Genomic DNA, 24,263 nt, shown 5'->3' on the forward strand with positions numbered 1-24,263 from the left:
GCATTAAACTGACGTTATGGCGAAGCAGGTGTTAAGGTTGTGCGCCAAAAAAATATTTGGGGAATACCCGGTATTTTGAATGTCGTACTGGAATGTTATAAGTTATTCGGGTTCGCGTGCCAGTCGCAAAACTGCCTTCAACTAGGATTGCATTTGCGTTAATCTTGATCATAATGAAGCAATGCTACTGTTTTCGAGGTTGTTGATATGAACAAAAAGAGTTTATTTTGCTTGTTTAGTCACCAAGAAGAAAGTAAATGTCGTTCTGGAATTTTGTATGTGATTAGGTTTCGCTTGCCAGTAACAAAACTTCCTCCACTAAGAGTGACAGCTGTGCTTATCTCGAGCATGAGAAAGTAATGCAACTTTTTTCGAGGCCAGTAATATTAACAGAAGCGTTTCTTTTGAGAATAGAGATGATGAGAAGTGTTTATATTCCTAGTAGTTTCAAGCCACCAATGTATGGCTGCTATGGCAAACGCATATTTGGCGCTTAGTTTACGTTATACGAACAATGCCTAGAGGTGCGAATCAACCGAGGCAATCCTAAATAACATGTAGCATGATATTTGATACTTGCAAGTGTTGTCATTGTTGTTCTTTCCATGCGGTGCCAAAAATATATTGATGTAGTTATGAGATATGGAATAACGGTGCTGGTGCAACATGTATATAATCGACTGTAGCCGAGTCTATGTCAATTGCGAAAAAAACTACCGGAACAGCGTTCGAGGTAAATTTTCAATGCATTGACATGATAAAAAATTGCGACATAAGATCAGCTAGTATATTGTTTTGCGAGGGAAAGGATGAATCATCAATCAATTATCGTCAACTGATTCTACAATGAAAAAACAATTTCAGAGATTATTCAACTATGCAGTTGTTTCTAAAATTTCACAGCATTATAGAATAATATCCGAAGGTATAAACGAGCGACTTATATAAAATAACAGCGTAGTTCTACGTCAACAATGCGGTCGTATCTTGGACACAACCTCCTATAATTTTTTTCGTGTTTGGAACTCATTTTCAGTCGTTGATTGCGTTATCCGCGGTGAGCTTATCAGACTATTCCGCGGATAATCGGAGTTCTACTATATTTCAAAGACTTAGACGTTTCATACTACAGAAATGGAATCGAAATGTTGGAAACTAGCTATACCAAGTGTAATGCCCTCGAGGGAAACTATGATGAGAAATAAATACAGCTTTGCCCAAAAAAACGATTGTTTTCATTAAAAATCCCGGGACTTTTCTGTCCATCTAGTAGATCACTGCATCGATCCTAACACTAATCTTCTGTTATTTTTCTTTTAACGCAAATTTTGGCATTTCTGTAGTGTTTCTTTTGATCATCTTCGTCGCTATCTTTGTCGCACTCACGAAGAATTTAGAATAAAAGAAATCAATAAATTAATGCACGGTGCCCAACCTTACCTTCGATTTGACGTATTGACGTGGATTGTTTCAGCTCCCTTTCGTTAACATTCGAATAGGAACATGTGGAAATAGCAACAAATGGGAGCTGAAACGAAACACGCCAAACTGTCAAACTGACGATTACGGCAGAAGACATCGTCGATGGCAGAATTAAGAAAAATTTTCAAATATAATCATTTCCATCGCATTTCTAGGTGGATCGACACTATTCTCGTAACTCAAATAATCATTCGAGACAAAATCTTGTGAACAAATGATACAACCGGTCTGTTGAAAATTGAAGAGTGGCAAACAAAATAGTGTTTGTACAAATAGCAAATCAAACTTTATCTATCAAAAATTATCAAATATTTGACCTCCGGACAAACAGTGTGCGGCTTTTGCTCACGAGTTTTCTCGTGTTCCGCGTTCCGACTGATACGGATGGATCACAGAACAACCCGTGTTTTCTACAATTTGTGGTTAAATCCTTGGTGTGCCAAGGCCTACCGATGGCTCGCCTTCGTCTCATCCACACCAAAGGAAACGATCTCATTCGTGGAATCCGAACAAATGAAGCGTACAAGTTTACCCCAAAACGTGCGGTCCCAGGCGTATGTCTTACAGATTTCATTGCGGTCCCTAATATGTTAAGTAATAAAAAAAATAAATGAGTTAATAGTAGCAAACAATCAAGAATTTTTTAACCTACATTCAACTTTTATCAGATCACACTTATGTTGCGAACAGCCAGGTTATAGAACAAATTTGTTTTGACTGATTAGAAAAAACTGATAATAGTATGCAGTCATAGTGGACCAAGTGCATACGACCATAGCGATTAGAGATAAGCCACGTTTTTCTGAGAACCAGAAAATGGGAGGAATTTCCAATAACACTAACACTCAAGTTTCCTCATTATGTTTCTGTACGAGATCTATATTCGCGGTATAAAATTTCATTTTTAACAAAAAAAAAACCTGACGCAGAGTAAGACGCATCAAATCTGATACTGACTTTTTATAACCGTTGCTTCATTCTCGAGTTAAATCGTGAGGAACGATCACCAAATAATTTTTATTCATATAGATTTTCTAATGATGCTATGACTTTTTCTAAATATAGTTTTTTGATTTTTTTTTCATATTTTGAAAACTAAATATCACACTGGACAGAATGATGAGTATGACAGAAATCTTATACAGTCAAAGCTCTCTATAACGACAATCTTTATAGCGACAAATCTCTCTATAACGACATGTTCAAAGGTCCCTTCAAAATCGCATAGAAATGCTTTTCTGCGACATTTCTCTATAACGACCATTCCCTGTAGCGACGATCATTCTCTATTGCGACAATTTTCAATGCCACTCCATTCACAGTGCTAATTAGCAAAATTAGACTTAGTACATGACTATGGAAGAAAATAGTCTTTGTTATGTTTTGTGAACATCAATAACTGATACCATTTGTTATAGCGAAAGAGCAATAAAAAAAAAAAATTCTTGAGAAAGACGTGATCGCTTTGAAGCTCTCTGATGCACAGTGGGAAACAATCTAAACGATACCATGTGGATAAAAAGTACGCAATACAGATTAGCTGTTGTGGATCACGTTTTCTCAAGATACTCAAAATGAGTCTGGCGCAAACAAAATCCATTCTGCTATAACAGTGCTAGAGATTTTGTCTGACGAAGACATGGTAAAAAAACAGTGCAAGAGCAATCATCTATGGATAACAATGATGATGAAACTCATTCAGTGTTTGACGAAGTAGTTCACGGTGAAACTATAAGCTCACTCTCTCAAAACCAGTTATAAGACGCCTTCCAAACTATTCATGCTGATACATTAATTGAAACAAAGTTACCAAAGGACAGCTTTTCAAAAATTTTTGATTTAAAGAAAAATGTGTTAGGGGACAAATGAGCTGAATTTTGTATTTATTGTTCAATGATTTGTTTCAAGGTTTTTAAAAATGTATTTCCTTTGTTAATGATGTAATTTTATTGTTTCGTATAAATTTAAGCCTTTCTCTCTTTATAACGACATTTGAATTCTCTATAGTGACAGTTCTTTTTAGTGACAATTCTCTATAATGACGGTCTCTTGCGATGTCGCTATAGAGAATTTTCACTGTATAAATCATCATCACAAGAGAACGACTGATCAGATTTGCGGCGTCTAAGTTATTATTACAGAGTGTCAGAAATATGATTTTTTTGAATTTTTCTGTTTATCTAAATTGTCTTCATATGTGTTCTGCAGTGAAAAGTGGGTTCGAAAAAATCGATTGCGCATTTATTCTGCAATGAATAGTTTGTCTAATCGGAGTTTATTTCTTCAAACAGAATTAACTTTGACGACATTAAGATTCATGTTTCGTTATTGTTAAATCATAATGGATTATCAGGTGTAATACACACATCTTATATAAATAAAGATAATTTGAATCCGTAATTTAGCTCGAGAACAGATCAACAGATTTTAAGTTTGATGTCTTTTGGTCTGCGTCAGGATTGTATGTCTAAGAAGTAAAAATAAATCGGAAAGTTTATTTGCACAGTAAATAAAAAGTGTTCATTTCAATCGAATACGAAAAGTGTTCCAGAAAATCACAAATGCTATTAAAATCGCTTTGTTTATTATCGATCGTCAATGTACGTTCAGTAGAATTATTTCGGGAGAAAATATGAATGCTCCAAATTATTTAAAACAAAACAAAATTATGGGTGGGACTAAGTCCACCGGGTCAGCTAGTTTTATATATAAAATAAGGTTTTTCCCACGTACGTATAGCTCGTCATCACAAGAGAACGGCTGATCAGAATTGAGTCTTCTATATATCGTTATGTTTGTCCCCACTATAATAATAGAAGACTTTGGAGAATATCGAGGATAAAGGGGAAAGGTCTGAAAAATCTTTAAAAAAATTATCAATCACACCAATTTCATAGATCAGAACGATAACATCTAAACTTTCCTCAAATATATTCGTAACTTGTCACTTAACAATCAAAATATTCACTAGAAATATTTGATACGGCAGAACAACGTTTGCCGGGTCAGTTAGTATGTATATAGAAACTGTTGGTAGTTCTAATGTTAAATACTATTTTTTTGGAAGAGCGTATTCAAAGCCATTGATTTTTCGAAAAAGTTTCAATATAATCAAAAATGGTCGCGTCAAAATTTTTCTGTTTTCGGTTGATTTGGCCAGAAATTGTTCCATATGCCAATCAAACAGCTTGATTACGCGTTCTCGAAAAAAAAGCCAATAACTGTGTATACGCCATTATAAAAAAAGGTCAATCGTGATTACTAATGGTCATATGATGATGGAAATTACAATTTTTGGTTTGTTATGTTTAGGGTTAGAACCTTACAAGGTTTAAAAACAATCGGAGAGGGTGTTGAGCCAAAATCGACGTTTTTCGGTTTTCGATTATTTTTTGTGGAATTGCCCAGAAGTGACATCCAAAAATACCGTACGCAATCTGATTTTTTTTGACGTAGGACTACGTCTTACATTAAGGGTGCCAAATCAGGAAAAAGGTCTCGTTTTAATGAAATAAAGTCAATGTTAATAACTATTTTTGCTGCGAGCAGATTTTAACGATTTGCACACCAATCGAATCAGAGATTTTCTAAGATTTGTTTGATATGCTATACATTACAGTCCCATAGTCTGTATATGGTTTAAAATGATGAAAATTGGAAGCATTCCCATTTCTCCATACGTTTGTTCTGTCCATTCGTGTACTTTCCCAAAACAGAGCTGTCAACAACGGGCACCTTATGCAGCTGCTAGAATAGAAACAACGAAAGGGAATAGAAAAAAGAGAATATTTGCGAAGTGAACTCCACCCTTGAATAGTAAGTAAGCTATCGCTAGCGTATAAGTATTGCATCTCCTCTGAGGAAAATTCTCAGAATATTTCTGTGCCCGAAACAACGATGGTCGCTTCTCCTGCTCGTTTTGTGTTTTATGTTTCCCCTCGAGCTGTGAAGCTAGCGAATATTTCACTTGAAGTGCATATGGCATTGCAATTAACACAACCATCCGAGCCATGGCAAAGCAGGCGAAAAAAGAGAAGAGTGAAAATGATTATAGGTCCCTTCTAGCCATCAGTGTTTGGTTTTGAGTGTGTTGCTTGTTTTCGTTGCGCGAAATTTAGAACTTCGCATCGGCTCTGTTCTGATGCAACAAGTTCCTAGCTTTGTTGACGGTTTTGACCGAGAGTCGAGAAACGAATTTTCATAAACGGCCATTCTCGCTATGTTTCATTTTTATCGCTGCAGCTGTGTGCATCTGTTAGACGCGTTTTTGATGCTTGTTGAAAGACGATGCACGGAAGATGCCTCTCGTTAAATACTCAGATTTTTACTAAAGAGTTATTTTTGAAATTTCGACGTATTCGCAAATAATATCCGAAATGATAGAAATTAAAAAAGAAAGATTGCGTAGTGCTACGGCGGTCGTGTCCCGGGTACAACCCCTCGAATTTTTTCTTCAAAAATTTCAAGACAAATTATGTTCTTCAAAACGTTAAGCCAAAAAAGAATTGGAGACCGAGAATGAGTTCTCAGTCCGGCCCGCGTAGGACCGACAGGAGCCTTTAAAACATCATTTCCCAGCTTAGATACTGTCGTTTTCAGATCAGACTCTCTTCTGACGAAAAATTCCACCGACAGTCCACAGGGATCGGTGCGAATATGGTAAAATATGAAGCTCATAAATATTTCCAAATTGAAATACGACGCTCATGTTGAAGAATCAAGGCCGTTCAACATACTGATACGATAACCTACCTAAACAAATATCAGATGAATGTGTTCTAAAACAGCGTTGAACTTCTTCGGCAAATTTGTTATGGTTGAGGGGTAGCAAGCAGGGACATTCGAGCTAGAATATACAAACATAAAATGGACGCTTAACAAAATTTGTTCTTGATACCTCAATACTGATATATATGCGCAAACAGATTGAGCTGTTCGTTTTCATCCATTGAATCATATATAGAGCATATTCACTAAACTGTGATATAAAATTCTTTTGTTGTTGACAACAGTTTTCGTACAAGTGAAAGGTTGTCCACTCTGTCAGTGTCTTTCCCAAAGCTATTATCCGCTTTCCTCACCACCACCGATGGGAATAGGTTTATCGCTCTGGTGCCTTTAAAACTATTAAATCGTCATTAGTACCATTTAGGCTTCCCGAAACGACTTTCTTTTCCCCTATCGAATGCCATTAGAGAGAGCCCGAGCCGCAGGAAGAAAAAGGAGGATAAATAAAAGAGGTACTCGGGGAGCCAAACTTTGTCGCATGCATGTATTGTCAAAGCTAGCCATCATCAATATGGCTACTAAAATATTCATCAGCGGAATGAAGGGTAATAAAACCTGAAAGCTACTTTCTTTCGGGAAATTTGAGCAGTCGTTCCATTTTTTATGTGATTGTTTTCAAACAATTTTTCGGACACCACACTTTTTGTCCTTCCGTAAAAAGCGTGGGCTGAAGCTGGAGGGTGGCATAAAAACGGGTAGTGGTCGTCAACGGTTAGATAGGGGTAACTCGGTCAGAGGGTGCGAAGAGTACGAGGAGAGAGAGTGTTTGTTCGCCTCCATGAAAATGCTTTCTCCACGTATTAGTCCATTAATAACTAATTAATTGGAGCCTGAACTAAATGATTACAATGCACTGGAGTGCGTCTGACATTTGTTTGAAAATTCTTGAAAATTGTCGAATTATATTTGGCCAAAATTGGGTCATTTTAATTTCTGTTCATAATTTACAAATACGCTGGCATGGCATCTGTATGTGTTCCAACATGAACCAGACTTTCAGTTATGAAAATTCACACGAGTTCACTCAATAAATTCGACTAAACGTTCCTCCACACAGAAGAAGATGACGATTTCAGCTGGAGAGGGTTTCGAACGTCGCATTATTTCCATCCTGTAAGCATTTTTTCTTCTCCCAAGGTTTCTCTAAAACCTGTCACTGCGACGACTGTGTGACGACAGATTCTTAAGCTGTCATCAAGGTGTTGAGTGAGCCAATTCCCCAGCGATAGACCATTTCCCGGAGGTTTGAAAGGCTTTCCTGCGTGACGCAACGAGTAGTACATTAAAGGGATTAAACTCAATCTATAAATTATGACTCCCGGTGGGTTGGGAACGCGGAACGCTGGCGGAGTGGAGCGACCAGTCCAATATGGGGTATAAGCAGCGGCAACTGTGCTCGACGAAAAGTACTCATATTTCACGTCGCGGCGGGAACATAAGATAGATGCTAGGGCCAACCGTATAATGCATACTGTATTGTGTGGGATGGCCCCTAGACCTTCCACCCTCCCACGATCGATAAAACACGCGGTTGAGTTCAATTTGACATTTTTAAGCAAGATTAATGCAAGGCGGGACGCGCGAGAGTTTGGATGCGGTTGTCTGGGAGCAGCCGCCAAAAAAAAAACGGTCGTTGTTTGCAGAAAATATTTCACGTCGGATAACAGTAATTGATAATGTGTGGTAGCCTTTTCTGTGCGATACCTGTGATTTCTTTGTACATATCTTTTACACCTGAATTTTCGTTACTCACATTCGTTGCTCTAGGAATTTTCATGTCGTTATATGTTGAAATATTCGGAGAATACATTATTGATGTACATATCACGAAAAAAGATAAAGACCTCGCAAAAACACTCGATTCGTATTGACTCAGAAAGATTGAGGCGGATTTCGCCACAACTCGTCCCGCCGAGTTCTCTCAGAATCTCTTCAAAATAATTCAAACTTTGTGGATGTTGTGTTTTTTTGCAAATTTATCATCTTTGCATACTAAAAGATTGCCAAATTAGTCAAGAATGTCTGTAAAAACGAAGCTTTGTCTCATTTTTTATGAATCTATGTAGCCCAAAACAGATTCTCCTAAAAAATATGTCCTATGAGTGGCTTTTAAGAAATAGTCCAAATTTTCATGAAACATATTATAAAATATTATAACAATTAAAGCATTTGAAAATTCTATATTTTCTCTCCTTATTTAACAATTTTGCGAAAACTGTTTAAAAATTATTCTATTTGAGGTTATTTCAAATAAGATATTTTACTTTCATTATCATGTATTTTGGATTTTTTGAGTTTCTACGTTTCTTTAAAATTTATAGAGTTACTGATTAACAGTGTTGAATATTTTCAGTAAAATATTGTTCCATAATGTCTCATGGTTTCGTTTAATGATGCATGTTTTCAATTTTCACTGAAGGGAATGTTCGAATAAATGAATATTCGATTCTCATCCTTATTCTCGCGCTCATTCTCACTCTAATTTCTGGTTCCCATTATCGCTTTCATTTTCACTTTCCAAAAAAGAATGCTCGTAATATAAGAGTTTTTCCTGTGTAACAGTATAATGCACTCATTTTCAATCTGATTCTCATCCTTATTTTCGCTCTAGTAGCTCTCATTCATTTGCTCTCATTCTCGCTCTCATACTCGATCTGAAAATCGAATTAAATTTTATTGTTTTCGTTCAGTTTCTTATCCTTATTCTCACCTTAATTACTGGTTCTCATTTCTCATTTTAGCTCCCACTCATTGCTCTCATTCTCGCTATCGTTTTGCTCCCATTGTCTCTCTCATTCTTTTATTCATTTATTCGCGCTCATTATCGCTCTTATTCACGCTCTTATTATAATTATCATTCTTGTTCTCATTATAACTCTAATTTTCATTTGTTCTTATCACTCTCAGTTTAGCTCTTAATTCGCTCTTATTCTTTTTACCATTATCGTTCCCATCATAGCTCTTACTATCGCTCTCGTTCTAACTATCATTATCGCTCTCATTATTTCTCATTATCACTCTTATATTTATTTTTTATTCGGTTCCATTTCCTAGTCCATTACCGCTCTCATTATCACTATCATTTTTACTCTCATTCGCATACCAATTCTTGCTTTCATCCCCACTCTCATTCTCGATCTCATTAACGCCTTCTATTATACTCTACAATAGACGGATTTCATGCCAACTCGTCTTAGATGTTGGCAGCAGCATTTCAGATAACAGTGAAACGTTGTGAGTTTAAAGACATTGGTAAATTAAGCAACTTTGTATGCTTGAAATCGTCGAAAAAGAATTAGATTACTTTTTGATAACGGTATGTTTTTTTCCCTTTTTTTAATGAAAATTTTTAATTTTATGACTATAATATCTACACAATTCTGGTCAAAGAATTAAATGTAGGAAATCGTTTAAATTTTCATAAAAAATGAATTGAAATATTTTTATTTCAAAAACATTATTATATATAATATATATATATATATATATATATATATATATATATATATATATATATATATATATATATATATATATATATATATATATATATATATATATATATATATATATATATATATATATATATATATATATATATATATATATATATATATATATATATATATATATATATATATATATATACATATATATATATATTTTTTTTTTTGTTAGGGAGACCATTACCATTTTAGGGTGATCCAAAAAAAACATTTTTTCGCATTTTTGCCAAAAATGACTTTTTTTCAAAAATTCATTACTTTTGAACTACTGAACCGATTCAAATGATCGACATATCAAATTAAAACGTGCTCTTTTTTGAAAAAATACTATACCTGCAGAAAATTTGAATTCTGCACTCGTTATTATTGATTGTATTCGTTTTTTATTGTTTTCATAGTCTCGTGACGAAAGGCGCTACAGTTTTTTATATTTTTTCTGGAAAGCTGAGGATTTTTCACATAATATATCTCGAAACCAGGGGGGCGTTTTTTTTTCGTTTTTTAGTTACGATTTTTCAAAGTTACCCGATGGTTCAAAAAATCATTTTCCCCTTTTTTCCCAAAAATGACCTTCTTCATAAATGTATTACTTTTGAACTACTGGACCGATTCAGATGATCGACATATCAAATCAAAGCCTACTAGCTAGCTTTTTTTGAAAAAATAACACATTTGCAAATTAATTGGATTATAATCACATACAACCAGTCTAGTTGCATAGAAATGAAAGTTAAACGAAAACTGAAAACATGTTAACTTTGAAAAATCATAACTCAAAAACGAAAAATAACACCTCTCTGGTATTCGGATATATTATGTGAAAAAACCTCAGCTTTCAGGAAAAAATATAAAAAATATGACGCTCTTGGTCCCGAAACGATGTAAGCTTTAGAAAACAAATATAATCAATAATTATATCAATAAAACAAAATCCATTTCGATTCAGAGTGTAATATTTTTTCAAACAAGACTAGCTTATTGGCTTTAATTTTATATGTCGATCATCTAAATCGGTTCAGTAGATCAAAAGTTATGATTTTTTGTAGTGGAAAAAATTAGAAAAAATGATTTTTCGGACCATCGGTTATCTTTGAAAAATAATAATTCAAAAACGAAAATAAAACGCCTCTCTGGTTTCGAGATATATTATGTAAAAAATTCTCAGCTTTCCAAAAAAAAAAATAAAATAATATAGCGCCTTTGGTCCCGAGACCATTCAAACTATAAAAAACCAATACCATCATTAATGTCGAAACCAAAATTAACATTTTGTGCAACTCTGGTATTTTTTTCAAAAAAGACCAGCTAATTGGCTTTAATTTGATATGTCGATCATTCAAATCGGGCTCAGTAGTTCAAAAGTTATGAATTTTTGAAAAAAGTCATTTTTTGAAAAAAAGTGGAAAAATTTGATTTTTCGGACCACCCTAAAATGGAAATGGTCACCCTAACAAAAAAAATTAAAAAATACGGGTCTAATGGTTTGCGACAAAGAACAAAATTTCCACTTTCCACGAAAATCTGAGAACCACTATATCGGTTTGATATGGAATGGCTGTATATATATTGGAAGATGGGCACTTTTACAGCGGAAATGTTTTTCTAACAACAACTTGTTCATTTTATCTCTGAATTAATTACAACTAACTCTAATTTTGTTTAAAATCAAGATTGCGATATATTGTATTCGATAAAGTTTTAGATCTTTTTGAAGTATGAATTTTTGTCGAAGCCATCAACTTTCTATCTTTGGAATACATGACATTTTTGTATAGAAACTCCTAAAAAAAATCATGTTTTGTCCATAACATTTTTGTTGGGTTTCTTAATATTGTCTACATAGAAAAAACATGTAAATCGCGACAATTTATACATAGAAATGTTACGAGTTACACATTAATAGTAATTTTTTAAAGAAAACATGAAAAAGTTGTTATTGGATGAACTTTTTCTCCCATCCCAAAGTGCCCATCTTCCGATGCATGGGTGACTTGTTGGAAATTGTAAGGACCATTCATATTTATTTTTTTCAGAATTTTAAAAAACAAGTTTTTAAGAAAAATGAATTTCAATTTAAAAAAAAATATTTTACATAAACATAAATATTTTCCTACATTTCCTTCTCTTACTAACTTCTTGTAGGTCTTAATACTTTTTGAGTTGAGATTTTTGTAGAAAAACGTTGAAAAAATCTCAAAATAGAAAAAAAATCACTTAAAAACGATATAGGTCTTATCGTTTTCAAGTGATTTTTATTTCTATTTTGAAACGTTGGTAAGACAGTGAAATGTAGAAAATTACTTTCGTTTTAATATAAAAATATCAAACTTTTTTTTTAAATTTCATTGAAAAAAATATTTTGACAATTAAAATTTATTTTTCTCAGAAAAATATTTTTTTACAAATTCTTAAAAATACTTGTTTCTTTGAAAAAATCTAATAAGTGAAACAGCCAATCTTCCGATGTGTGGGTAACTTGTTGGAAATTGTAAGGGCTACAGTGAAACTTTGATATAACATACATTTCACTTTCAAAATTGTACGTTGTATCGAAGCACAATAAAGATCTCAGAAACAAAGCTCATATTACTATATCATGATGCTGTTTGAGTAGAGTTAGTAAATAATGATGACAAAATCCAACGAAGTCAACCTTTCTTATGATGTTTCCCTTCATACTTTTAATGGAGGGTAAATTGATAAAATGACCGCTTACTTGCTAAAAAGCTTTTTTCCAAGTAACAGTGCCATTTTTCCGATGTATGGGAGTCTTGTTGTTAGTTGTATGGACTATTCATGTCATTTTCGCTCAGAATTGAAAAACAAATATATTTTTGAGAAAAATGAATTTCAAGTTTTAAAATATTGTTTTCAGCGTAATTTTTACAATGTTTTTCTGTGTTTTTTATGAAAGATTAAATCATTTCCTATATTTTATTCTATGGTTAATTTTTTTTAAGTCTTAAAGTTTTCAAGTTATTTTTTAACGAAAAAATCAAAAAATAACTTGAAATTTCAAAATAATCCCAATTAAAAAACCATAACCAAAACCATATTTTTGGTCAGACAATGAAATATATAAAATGTTTAAGCTTTCATGAAAAAATAGCAAACTCATTTTAAAAAAATCATTATACAGAAATATTTTGAAATTTTAAATTTTAAAATATTATAGTTTTTGAGTATACTTTTTTTTAGAAAATAAACAAAACAATTTTGACCTTTTCCAAAAAGTACTCTTATTCTCTTTAGAAGATTTTATGTATACAAAGTTGTTCAATTTTCCAATGTCTTTACACCACAATGTTTCACTGCAATCAGAGATGTAGCTACCAATGACCAGTCGAGTTAGCATGAAATTCGTCTACATATACACTTTCATCCTCACTCTCATTCATGCTCTCATTCTTGATGTCATCCTCACTCTCATTCTCGAGCCTATTATGGCTCTTGTATTCGCTCTCATTCTCGCTTTTATTTTTTGCTCTAATTATCGGTCTAATTCGCACTCTAATTATAGCTCGAATTTCTGGTCTATTATCGCTCTCATTTTCATTCTCATTCTCATTTCTAAATATGTATGCGAATGACAAGCATTTCAGTGAAGTATAAGTACTGCATCATTCGATTACAAAAGAAGAGAAAATACAGATGGTGAAATTTAAGCCACTTCACCATGCTAGAAGTTCTGTTTTCATTGATCAAAATACAGGTAATGCTTCTGGTGCATTATGATTTTTATATGCCCTTAGTATATGAAATATACTCAACTCGTCGGTTTCCCAAAACTGTGCAGCAAATTATGTTTAGTTTTCAACTAGCAATAATCGCACCTCGGTATACCTCATTGGTTACGATATCGCCACTGCGCAAAGCTAACAAATTATGTTTATTATTTCATGTATTTCTTTAAGTTTCGCACTGAATTTATGAAGATACAATCAAGTATCATCTGTATCATTAACCCATTTCCATCGAATTTCTTCAGCTTGTTCAGATTTGCTCCATATTTGTCGATTAAAAAGTGCTGCAAGGCACTGCAAGGTCCATCTTCTGGATTCCATATGAACTAATTAGTGTTTTTCGCCATACGATTTTTGTTATTTTATATCAATTCTATTCCTTTTTTTTTTTTTTAGCAGACTTATCTCACTTCTTAACTAGGCGAACCTAGCCAGAATTTTCACCTGCCCCCGGGCTTCTGAATGCCAAAGGGGGACTAGGCTCTGCGGAATGCACGTATCTGCATGCTCGTGCTGTTTTAGTCCTGACCGAGGAATTGTCGGACAATCGCGCAGGTGCTAAGGATGACAGACTTTTGGATGCCGGCCAATTCCTTCTCGATGTTCAACACCTTTAGCGCTTCCAGAAGTGTCTTCGGGATAATTCCAGTTCCAGAGAGAACGACTGGAACAATTCTTGGGACCTCCCTTAGCCCCCACAGTTCCTTGAGCTCCACGGCCAATGGTCGGTACTTGCAGATTTTGCGACCGTGGGTCTCCTCCAGATTCTGGTTCAGTGGAATAGCGACATCGATGATGGTGACTTTGCGGTCGCTCTTGTCGTAAACCATTATATCTGGGCGGTTGTGGTGGATCGAGAGATCGGTCAGAACAGTGCGATCCCAGTACAGCTTGAAACGGTCATTTTTCAGGACAGGTGCAGGCAGGTACCGGTAGTTTGGTACGTTGTCTTCCAGTAGAGCACATTGGAGCGCCAGTTGTCGATGAACAATACGGGCCACGTTGTTATGGCGCTCGGTGTAGGCTGCGTTGGCCAAAACGGGACAGCCTCCCATAATGTGCTCTATGTTTTCACCTGGTTGATGGCACATCCGGCAAATGTCATCAACGTCTTGATGCCAGACGTACCGCCTGCAGTTTCTCGTCGGCATTATCCTGTCCTGGATGGCTATCATGTCGGCTTCTACTACTGAAGAGAGTTCACCACGCGTTAGCCACAGATTAGATGCGGCCTTGTCGACGTGTGGCCGGTCCAGTTGATGGGGGTGGGCACCATGCACTGCCTTCTGCTTCCAAGCTGCAATCTTCTCCTCCACTGTCTGCAGATTGCAGTTTAGTTGGTACTCCGCTTGCGCCAAGTGCAGAGCGCTGTATCCTCTGTCAGTGGCGCAGACAGCCCGGTATAGCGCGTTTTGGTTGGCGCGTTCTGCGAAGTACTCGCGCAGTTGTCGTACCTGGGCAACACACAGTGCAGAAATGTCGACGATTCCAAGTCCCCCTTCTTTGCGTGGTAGTGAAACTCTCTCCAGTGCCGATTGAGGATGGTGCATTCCGGCCTCTTTGAATGCTTTCCTCATCCTCCTCTCAAGGTCCTCTAGGTCAGTTTTGCTCCATTTGACTACACCAAAACTGAAGGTCAGCAGGGGAACCGCGAATGTGTTGATCGCGCGTACCTTGTTCCCCGCGTTGAGGAAAGTCCTCAGGACACAGTTCACTCGACTCAAGAACTTGTCTCGCAGCTCCGTCTTGATGTCGGAGTGGCGAATCCCGGTGAGCTGTCGGAATCCAAGATATTTATAGGATTCGCCACGTACCATGTCTCTTATAAACTCGCCGTCATAGACCTCGTAGCCTCCGGATTCGGTAAGTTGTCCTTTCAGCAGGTGGACACAGCGACACTTGTCGAGGCCGAACTCCATACAGATGTCCCTGCTTATGTCTTCGACAACCCGGATAGCTACACCTAGACGCTGACGTGAATCAGCGTAGACCTTGAGATCGTCCATGTAAAAGGTATGGGTCACTTCTTCGTGGGCGCCGTCGCCATACCTTATTTTATAGCCATGACCGTTTCTATTGAGCGTCCTACTGAGGGGGTTCAATGCCAGACAAAACCAAAGCGGGCTGAAAGAGTCGCCTTGGAATATCCCCCTCTTTATCTGCAGCGTTCTAGACTGCAACACATTTTCCCCATCACTAAGGTGCAGAGACGTGCTCCACTGCCTCATCGCATGCTGCAGGAACCTAACGACGACGGGATCAATTTTGTAGAGCTCCAATACCCGGACGAGAAACGAGTGAGGTATGGAGTCATAAGCCTTCCTGTAATCGATATAGGCCATGCTTAGGTTCCGCTGGTTATAAACCGCCTGGCCGACTATGGCTGCGTCGATGATGGCCTGGTCTTTGCAGCCATGCGTATTTTTTCTGCATCCTTTCTGCTCTTCTGCGATGATATGGTGTTGTTCGCAGTGGGCAGAAACTTTGGCGGTTATGATGCTGCTTAATATCTTGTACAGACTCGATAGGCACGTTATCGGCCTGTACTTTGATGGGTTCAATGTGTTGCTGTCTTTCGGGAGGAGGAATGTGACGCCACGGGTGGCGAATTCAGGGAGGTTGTGTGGGTCACGTAGCACCTTGTTGAAGCACTCAGCTATCTTTTGATGTGCGACGGTCAGCTTCTTGTGCCAGAAGTTCTGAACACCATCGGGGCCCGGTGCTGCCCAGTTCCTCAGGTACCGCGAGGCTTCGCGGACATCGTTCTCTTCGACGATGATAGCTGGCATCTCTCCAATTTCACCACAACTCTCCTCCTCCCGTCTTAACCACATTTGCCCGTCGCGATGTTGTACTGGGGTTTCCCAAATACCAGCCCAGAAGTTCGTCACATCGCTAATATCTGGCAAACCTTCGCGGTAGTCGGGCTTCTCGTCGCTAATGTGGTCGTAGAACGCTTTTTCGTTATCTCTGAACATCCGATTTTGTTCCTGGCGCTTTGCAGAGTCAGAGTAACGTTTCAGCCGTTTAGTTAGGACGCTCAATTGCTGTACCAGTGTGTCGAGTTTTTCCGTCAGCTGGTGAGCTCCCAGCTGGCGAAGTTCAGTAGGCCGCACGATCACAGCAACTTGGCGACATAATTTCGCCGATCTGCTGCCTCTTTTGTACGCCATCAGTCTTCCAATTGCGGCGCGCTTGTTTAGGATCCGTTGCTCCAATCTCCTTCGCCATGGAGGCTCACGCCTTTCACGGAGATGTTATATTCCTTATTCCTTATATTTTTTTATTTCTTTTTTTCATCTATTTTTTTTATTTTACGAATGTTATAAATTTCAAATGCGGTTCTACGAAATAAAAAAATTAAAAAGGAATAATTAAATAATTCATCGAAAGAACAAGAAAAAACTTAAACCAAGCATCGAAAAAAACACAGGCTAAAAATGAAGGTGTGAAAGATCATGCATCAAACAAATTCCACACAACACGAACCATTCTAAAATGTGGGAAAAGATATTTCTAAGGTCTTTCGAAATAGGAATAGCTCCAATGGCTGAAAAAATAATAATGAAAAACTAAAAATGTCTACGCTTGCTGTTAACGAAATGTTGGCAATTTTTTTTTTTTTTTTGTAACAGTCGATACAGTTTAAATCATGACGTGGAAAAATCAGTTCATCAAAATTGTGAACCTCATTGTCCTCTTAGCCCTTGAACATAATTCTCATTTTATTGAATATATTGTACTGTTAATAATTAAATCAAGTGTTAGGGTTCGGTGCCATAATTGACTCCAAATGCATGTAAATATACTTGTCAGAACGAACAATCTCCACAATATCACCAATCACATGTGATGGGTCGTTTCCTGTGAAAATCAGCAATCTAATTCCGAAGGATAACTCAATTGAGACAGGATAAAAACTCTCATCAACTGGACTGCAGTGCGAAATATATCCACCACTTTTCTATGCGTGCTGAAAAAAAAAGGAAGAGATCAAAATCTCCCCAGCCCAAGCAACGGGAAGAAAAATTATGGAAATATAATTTAAGCCGAGTTTTTCCCCCGACATCACCAACATGCGCGTATCCCAAACGGATATTCTTGAAAACTAATTTGAATTGCATTTATCAGAGCGATGAGGTTTTTAGTTGGGATTCCTATTCGGGAAAATGTGCTGTCAGTCAGCTCAGGGGGGGGGAAGACACTCTGTCAACGGCAATAAGACCTTCGGCACTTTTTGGTTGTTCCTTTCGAGAGTAGGGATTGAAAAGTGCCATCGGCAGAAAATCACCTGTCAGCTTTGATTTTCCGTTCATACATCGGGATGAAAAATATGACAACAAATATGTGTGTTTCTTGGCATGTGTCGGCTGACTTGATTCTGGTGCGTTCCCTTGGTTCTACGGGGAATCTACAAGTGGAATCGGCGCTGACTGTGGGTTGACAGGTTGATGAAACTCGAAATGAGCAAACCTAATACTTTGGACCACTGATAAATCGTTTTCAATTACCATTAAATAATCCTCCCACCGAGCGAGGAATAGAAAAAAAGATCCTCGAAATGCACAATCAATAATACTTCGCATTACTCTCCCGACCATTTACTTTCACTCGCCGGTTTTACTTCCTTTTGAAGATTCACTTTTGCTTGAGTTTATTTCGATCAGCATTAGTCGTACTTACGTCTCTTTCGTTGAATATACATCGTAATAGTGAAAGGACCAACAGAGCAAATGGTGATGGTGGAGATTGAAAAAAAAATCAGAAAACACGAATGGCGCACTGCACGAAGCGAACCAGATGATTCTTACTCCCTCCTCTGTGCCTACTTGAAAGGTCATAATCCCACCCCCACCCATGATGGGCACCCGCTCTCCCTTCCTCCCACAGGAATCGACCAGATTTCAATTGAATCAAAATCTTTTTATGCTTGTACCTCGCCCCGTTTCCAATATATTCAGACAAATTTCCATACAATTCCTACTCAATGAATATATTATTTTCTCTACTTTTTTTTTCTTTTTTTTCTCTCTTATAGAGATCAGTCTTTTTTTTCTTTTTTTGTGGTTACAAACGCGCGGTTCAGCGTACTGTCGATGTTTTTGAACAAATGTATAATTGAACAATATTTAAAAATGTCAGGAAATTCCTGCATTAAAATATAAATTGAAAAGCGTAATTCGTTTTCCACTATATTTTCAACATCTGAGAAGTACGATTTAGTTGGTGAGATTATCGAGGTATTTCATTTTACTTTGAGCGACCATTGGCAAAGGTACATATCATGATCACGCATTGTTTAGTTATATTACACAAACAATTCATAAAGCAATACCACATCAACAATATTTATAATTTAACCTGTTATCAAAAAGTCAAAATAAGGTGTACCATTAGCCTATATAATAACTAATATAATAATAACTAGTTATTATATAGGCTAATAACCCGACAGTCTGACATGTAATAGTTCACATAGAAAGCCAACAATACTTTGATTGAGCATGGCAAGTTTCGGAGAATGATTACCTCACCCATAACATATGATTTTTCTTGGTTTTCAAACACAAAATTTCATATTTGCCGTTGAATTGAGGATTCGTCAATTTCTTCCCTATTATAAAGGTTTTAACTTATATAGTTCACCAGCTGACCCGGCAAACTCCGTCCCGCCCAAAATTTGCTTTAAATTTTAAACATTCACGTTTTCTTACTAAGCGCAAGTTCATGAGTTCAATCGCAGAACTCTTCATTGATCGATCTTCTAATCGACCCCGTTGAATTAACCTTTTACTATAAAATTCCTAGTACTTCTACCAAAACTCTTTATTATAATATCAGATTGTTTTCAGACACAATTCTCGTTCAAGATTTTTCAACCACTTACAAATTACATGCTTCTCCGTTACATGGAATAAATTTTTGATACAAAGAACATGATAGAATAAATTCAGACCTGTCCCTTCTTCTCCCCATAGAAGGAGGAGTATCTATTCACCATAGAAACTTTTCGTGCCACCTAAAATCTTCGCATGCCAAATTTGACTCCATTTACTTGATTAGTTATCGAGTAATACAAAAGTTTGTGTTCCATTTGCATAACAGCCCCCCCTTAGAGAAGGGGGTGGAGTGTCTAACCACCGTGAAAACATTTATTGCGCCCTAAAACCTCTACATACCTAATTTGGTTTCGTTTGCTTGATTAATTCTCGAGTAATGCAGAAATTTATGTTTCATTTGTAAGGCAGGGGGAGAGGTCTCAAACTGTCACGCAATACCTTCCCCGTTCAAACAAACCAATTTTCATGTCGATCGGTTCAGTAGTTTCCGACTCCATAAGAATCAGACAGACATACAGAAATCCATTTATATATATATAGATTTGAAAGTTTTTTTTCTATAACATGTTTGTTATATTTGTGTTTTTTCGTTATTCATCGTAAATATTTATTTATATATTAGCTGACCAGGCAAACGTTTTTCTACCAAACAAATTATTTCTAGTGTATATTTTGGGTGTTGAATAAAACACACTAATGTATTGTAAGTGTGTTTGAATATTTTAACGATCTTTAAAATAAATCGAATGTGACCGATAAAAAAACGAATTAGATGATTTGAACGAAAGAATATATGATGTTTCTTGGTGTATTTTTTTTTTCTTTATTATAGTGACTTTCAACACATTTCGGCTGATTCGTCACTTTTACTTCCATTTTTGGAAGAATGTTGGGAGTGAGAATTGAACTCGTGATCTCTGCGTGAGAGGTATGGATGTTACCACTACGCCAGATCGCCTCCCGTGTTCTTGGTGTATTTCATTAACGTAACTGACATTTTTGATCTCTTAAAAGTTAAACGTCAACTGAAAAAAAGTAATATAAGTCTGTCGTAAAGTAGAAAAAATGAAATATAGAAAATCAATATTTATTGCTGTCTCCTTGTTAGAAAATACGTGCATGTGATTTTCAACATGGCTTAGTTTATAACAGCTTGGTCTCGTTCATAAATTGGAAAACAGCGATACGCCAGCTAACTTCAATGGAGCTGATTAATCGGCCTGTTTGGAATCACGTTAATTTATCGTTGTCATTCAATCGAGGAGTATTCACATCGGTAATCTAAGTTTGAAATACAGCCATATTGCTTCCTTTATTCATGGATGTTTTTATTACTCTTCACCGATTTGTAGAACTCAATATTCATATATGCATATGAGTGATCGGATTTTACAATTCAATCGAAATCGACTTTTACACTCTTAAATTCGTTCGCCTTGTCGCGTAACAATGGTCAAAATAAGTCATCCGTATTTGTGGTTCAATTTACTCTCTATCCGATCGGCATAATTCCGGAAATAATTCTAAATTGTTGAAATTTGAATGAAAATTATTATTCGATTTCGTTTGGATGCTAAATTTGTTTTGAATGAGTTTGAATGCTAAATTTTGCGTGTTTATTCCACCCGAAAAACCATTACTATTTTTGCTTCATAGAAATGGAACATGGAACCAATGTTGTTTACGTCGAATTGCGTGGCAAGGTTTTCACATTTGCTCAACTCGATTGGACTTTAGCTTGAACAGAATTCAAAATTGCGCTTTTTCCATTCAACAGAATACAACCAACAATATGTTGGGACGAATACGATCGAACTTCATTTTGTGTTTGAACACACGCGCAATGTCATGACAATGCATTGCGCTTTGGCCTGGCTATAACTAAAGCTGTATCGGCGTTGCTCATGATAGTGCCTCGCACCGCTTTTGTTGATTGTGTAGTAAGAATTGCAGTCGTTCAATCTCTACCTTCGCGTATATGTCGACCATGAATTGTTGGCACAGCTTACGATATCTTGAATTGGCGTTTCTTGACCATGTCAAATCGCCATATGATAAACATAAAAATCCTTCGAGTCTCTGTTTGTTTCGTCGCATGTTCATAAATATTAAGGTGAAGGTGGAAGCTAGCCACAAATGGCTGCCACAATGGCGCTCATTTCTGTTATCTCCCTCCCTCACTCCTCGCCCAAAAATCAATAATTTTGCGAAACAGTGTGAAGAAAATGATCGTTTTCGCACACTTCCCATCAGGTAATATCAACCAAACTCTAATCGATTACTCACAAGATATTAAATTTTCATCTGCTGTCGCACTGTATAGAGAAAAACGTCGGAAAACTCGAGCAAGTGCTCTGAAAGTTAAATTTTCTTTTGTAATCTTCGGCAATGGTTTTGTTTGTATTGGTGAAAGCATCGTTATTTTTTCGACACTGATGCCAGACAACATAATCGGAACAGCTATCAAAACCACTCAATAAAATATTATTCGTGAGTCATAGCGTTTCATGTCATAAAAATCAATAGAATAAAATTTTGTTGATATCAATACAATCATTGTTTTTACGTTTAATGGGTCTATAATGTAAGTTTTAACGACTTTAACATTGGGTAAGAAAATTGTATTGCAGAGCTCGGAACACTGCCACGACTGCCTATGCTTTCAAAAACAAAAAACAGAAAAGCATTACATTCAAAAATGTCTCGGCCAACGAAGAGAAGGGTTAAGGCTCTCCAACGTGAATATGTGGAAACAATACGACCAACGAAGGAAAATATTAATGAATTATCAGCATCGAGTTACTATGCGGAAGAACTAGTTAATATCAAAAGATCCCCATTTCGCATGTGTTATGAATTTGCTCATGTTACGCTCGCGTATAATCAGAATTTTACTTCATACGCAAATGCACCTTCTATATATATTTATGTATGCAATTGTTCATCGAAACATTTTGTTCATACATCTAACTTCAGTATTGAATTGTTATTTTTTTTTCAAATGTATTCAAAGACTCGTATCAATGAAGCACCACACAGTCTGATAAGTAAATTGATCTGTTTAAGTGTGCTTTGCTCTTCTCTCACAAACACTATTACCCCATTTTTACACGTGGGTTTACCTATACTACTACAATGGCTAGCTTCCACCTTCACCTTAAATGAAAGTGACGGGGTCTCGTTGGTCTAATGTTTATGCAAGAGATTTTTCGTTAAAGAAACCCTTCTGACTTGCACTGTAGTCACGCGTATTCTTGAGCTTGCCACTCCAGAATACATTCAAGGCGTATTGTTCGTCATAGAAATCTCAACTATTTACTAATAAAAATGACGCAAGTAGTACTACGTTGAGAAGGCAAACCTTGGGAACGTTAGTGCCATTGAAGAAGAACATTGCGAGGGTCGTATGAACGGTGTGTGTCAACGATGAATTCCAGATTATTGTTTTTTCTTCGCATTAAATTTCTCGTGTCACCGTGCTATCATGATTCCAGCAGCGCTTGTGCTTTGGATCTACACACGTGCTCTCCAGCTGATGTTTTATCAGGGTTGATGGCAATAGCGTGATTGTCATTTTGTAATCCGAGCAAATGTGATTTGAAGAATTTCGACAACTCATTGTGCTCATTCAAAAAGGCTTCCAGCTCGTCGGAGATGCTCCCTGCTTTAGATGAATTGATGTTACTTGTGTATTTGTAGATGGATGTTCAATGAAGCGGGCGTTACGCCATCAGTCATTGAACAACTTAAATAAATTCGTTCTGTTGAAAAAACGAACAACGGTTAAATTATTAGAATATTTTTGACACAAAAATAATAAAATCGCAATTAAAAATAGGGAATTGGGGTCAAAATTTAAGGTTATATGTAAGGTATGAAGTCAAATTTTTGAAAAACAAAAATCCAGATATTTTTTTCTGCATAGAGCCACCCTATTCGGTATTAAATGTATGGTTATCGGTCTCCTACCGGTATCATATATAGTTTACAACCTATTCTCATACATACCAAGAATTTTGAGTATAATTTCATCAAAATCGGTCGAGCCGTTTCGGAGGAGTTCGGTAACAAAACACCGTGACACGAGATTTTTATATATATAGAAGATGTAATGGAAGATCTACTCTATTTTGGTTTTAAAAGACAACAATCTCGCATTGAAAGAGTTTGAGATTTAACTTATGTCTATCGTTCCCTCAAACAAACCATTCCAAAATATTCTATATGAAGTCGATTGAACATTTTATGATTTTTACTATTCCACTAGATTGTAATATCAGAAGTGTGTCCCGAGTCTGAAATAATTTTTTTAAGATTTATCCTCTTCAAGCTGATGGAAAAATTACTAATTTCAGCGATAAAATGAACAGTCAAAATCAAAGCGCTTGCAAACTTTATCAACAACATTATCTCTAAATCTTTAGATGAAATAGGCCCCGCCAACGCTTTGGAACTTTTTATGAATACTATTTTGACAAAAAAAATTGCACGAATACTAATTATATTGAAAAGCATGAGACACTACATTGTTTGTATAATTATTTTGGAATTGATAATACTATAATATCTAAAAAATACTGGTCAAAAGATGAAGCGTATAAAATTATTTCAATTTTTATAAAGTTTTTTTTTAAATCATGCTGAAATAATTTATAACTTCAAAATATTTTTTCTAATAGACGTTTTTTTTTTCAAATTCCCAAAAAAAAATTATAGCCCTTACAATTTACAACAAGTTACCTATACATAGTAAAATGGGCAGTTTTACAGTAAAAAAGTTTCTCTAACAACAACTTTTTCATGTTTTCTTTGAAAAAATTACAACTGATCCTAATTTTGTTCAAAGTCATTGTAATGATATAATGTATTCGACAATGTAATATGAACTTTTGTCGAAGAAATGA

At 36.1% G+C, this 24,263-nt stretch overlaps 1 protein-coding gene and 1 pseudogene across 10 annotated transcripts in view; one reads left to right on the top strand and one right to left on the bottom strand.

Annotated features, from left to right (window-relative positions):
* Positions 1-24,263, top strand: part of LOC129768064 (CUGBP Elav-like family member 4) — a 1,369,849-nt gene that overhangs the window by 797,503 nt on the left and 548,083 nt on the right. The window lies entirely within an intron of this gene.
* On the bottom strand, positions 13,543-13,653 carry LOC129772035 (U4 spliceosomal RNA; annotated as a pseudogene).

This window comes from Toxorhynchites rutilus, chromosome 2 (assembly GCF_029784135.1).
Source record: "Toxorhynchites rutilus septentrionalis strain SRP chromosome 2, ASM2978413v1, whole genome shotgun sequence".
In the NCBI taxonomy this organism is placed as follows: domain Eukaryota; kingdom Metazoa; phylum Arthropoda; class Insecta; order Diptera; family Culicidae; genus Toxorhynchites; species Toxorhynchites rutilus.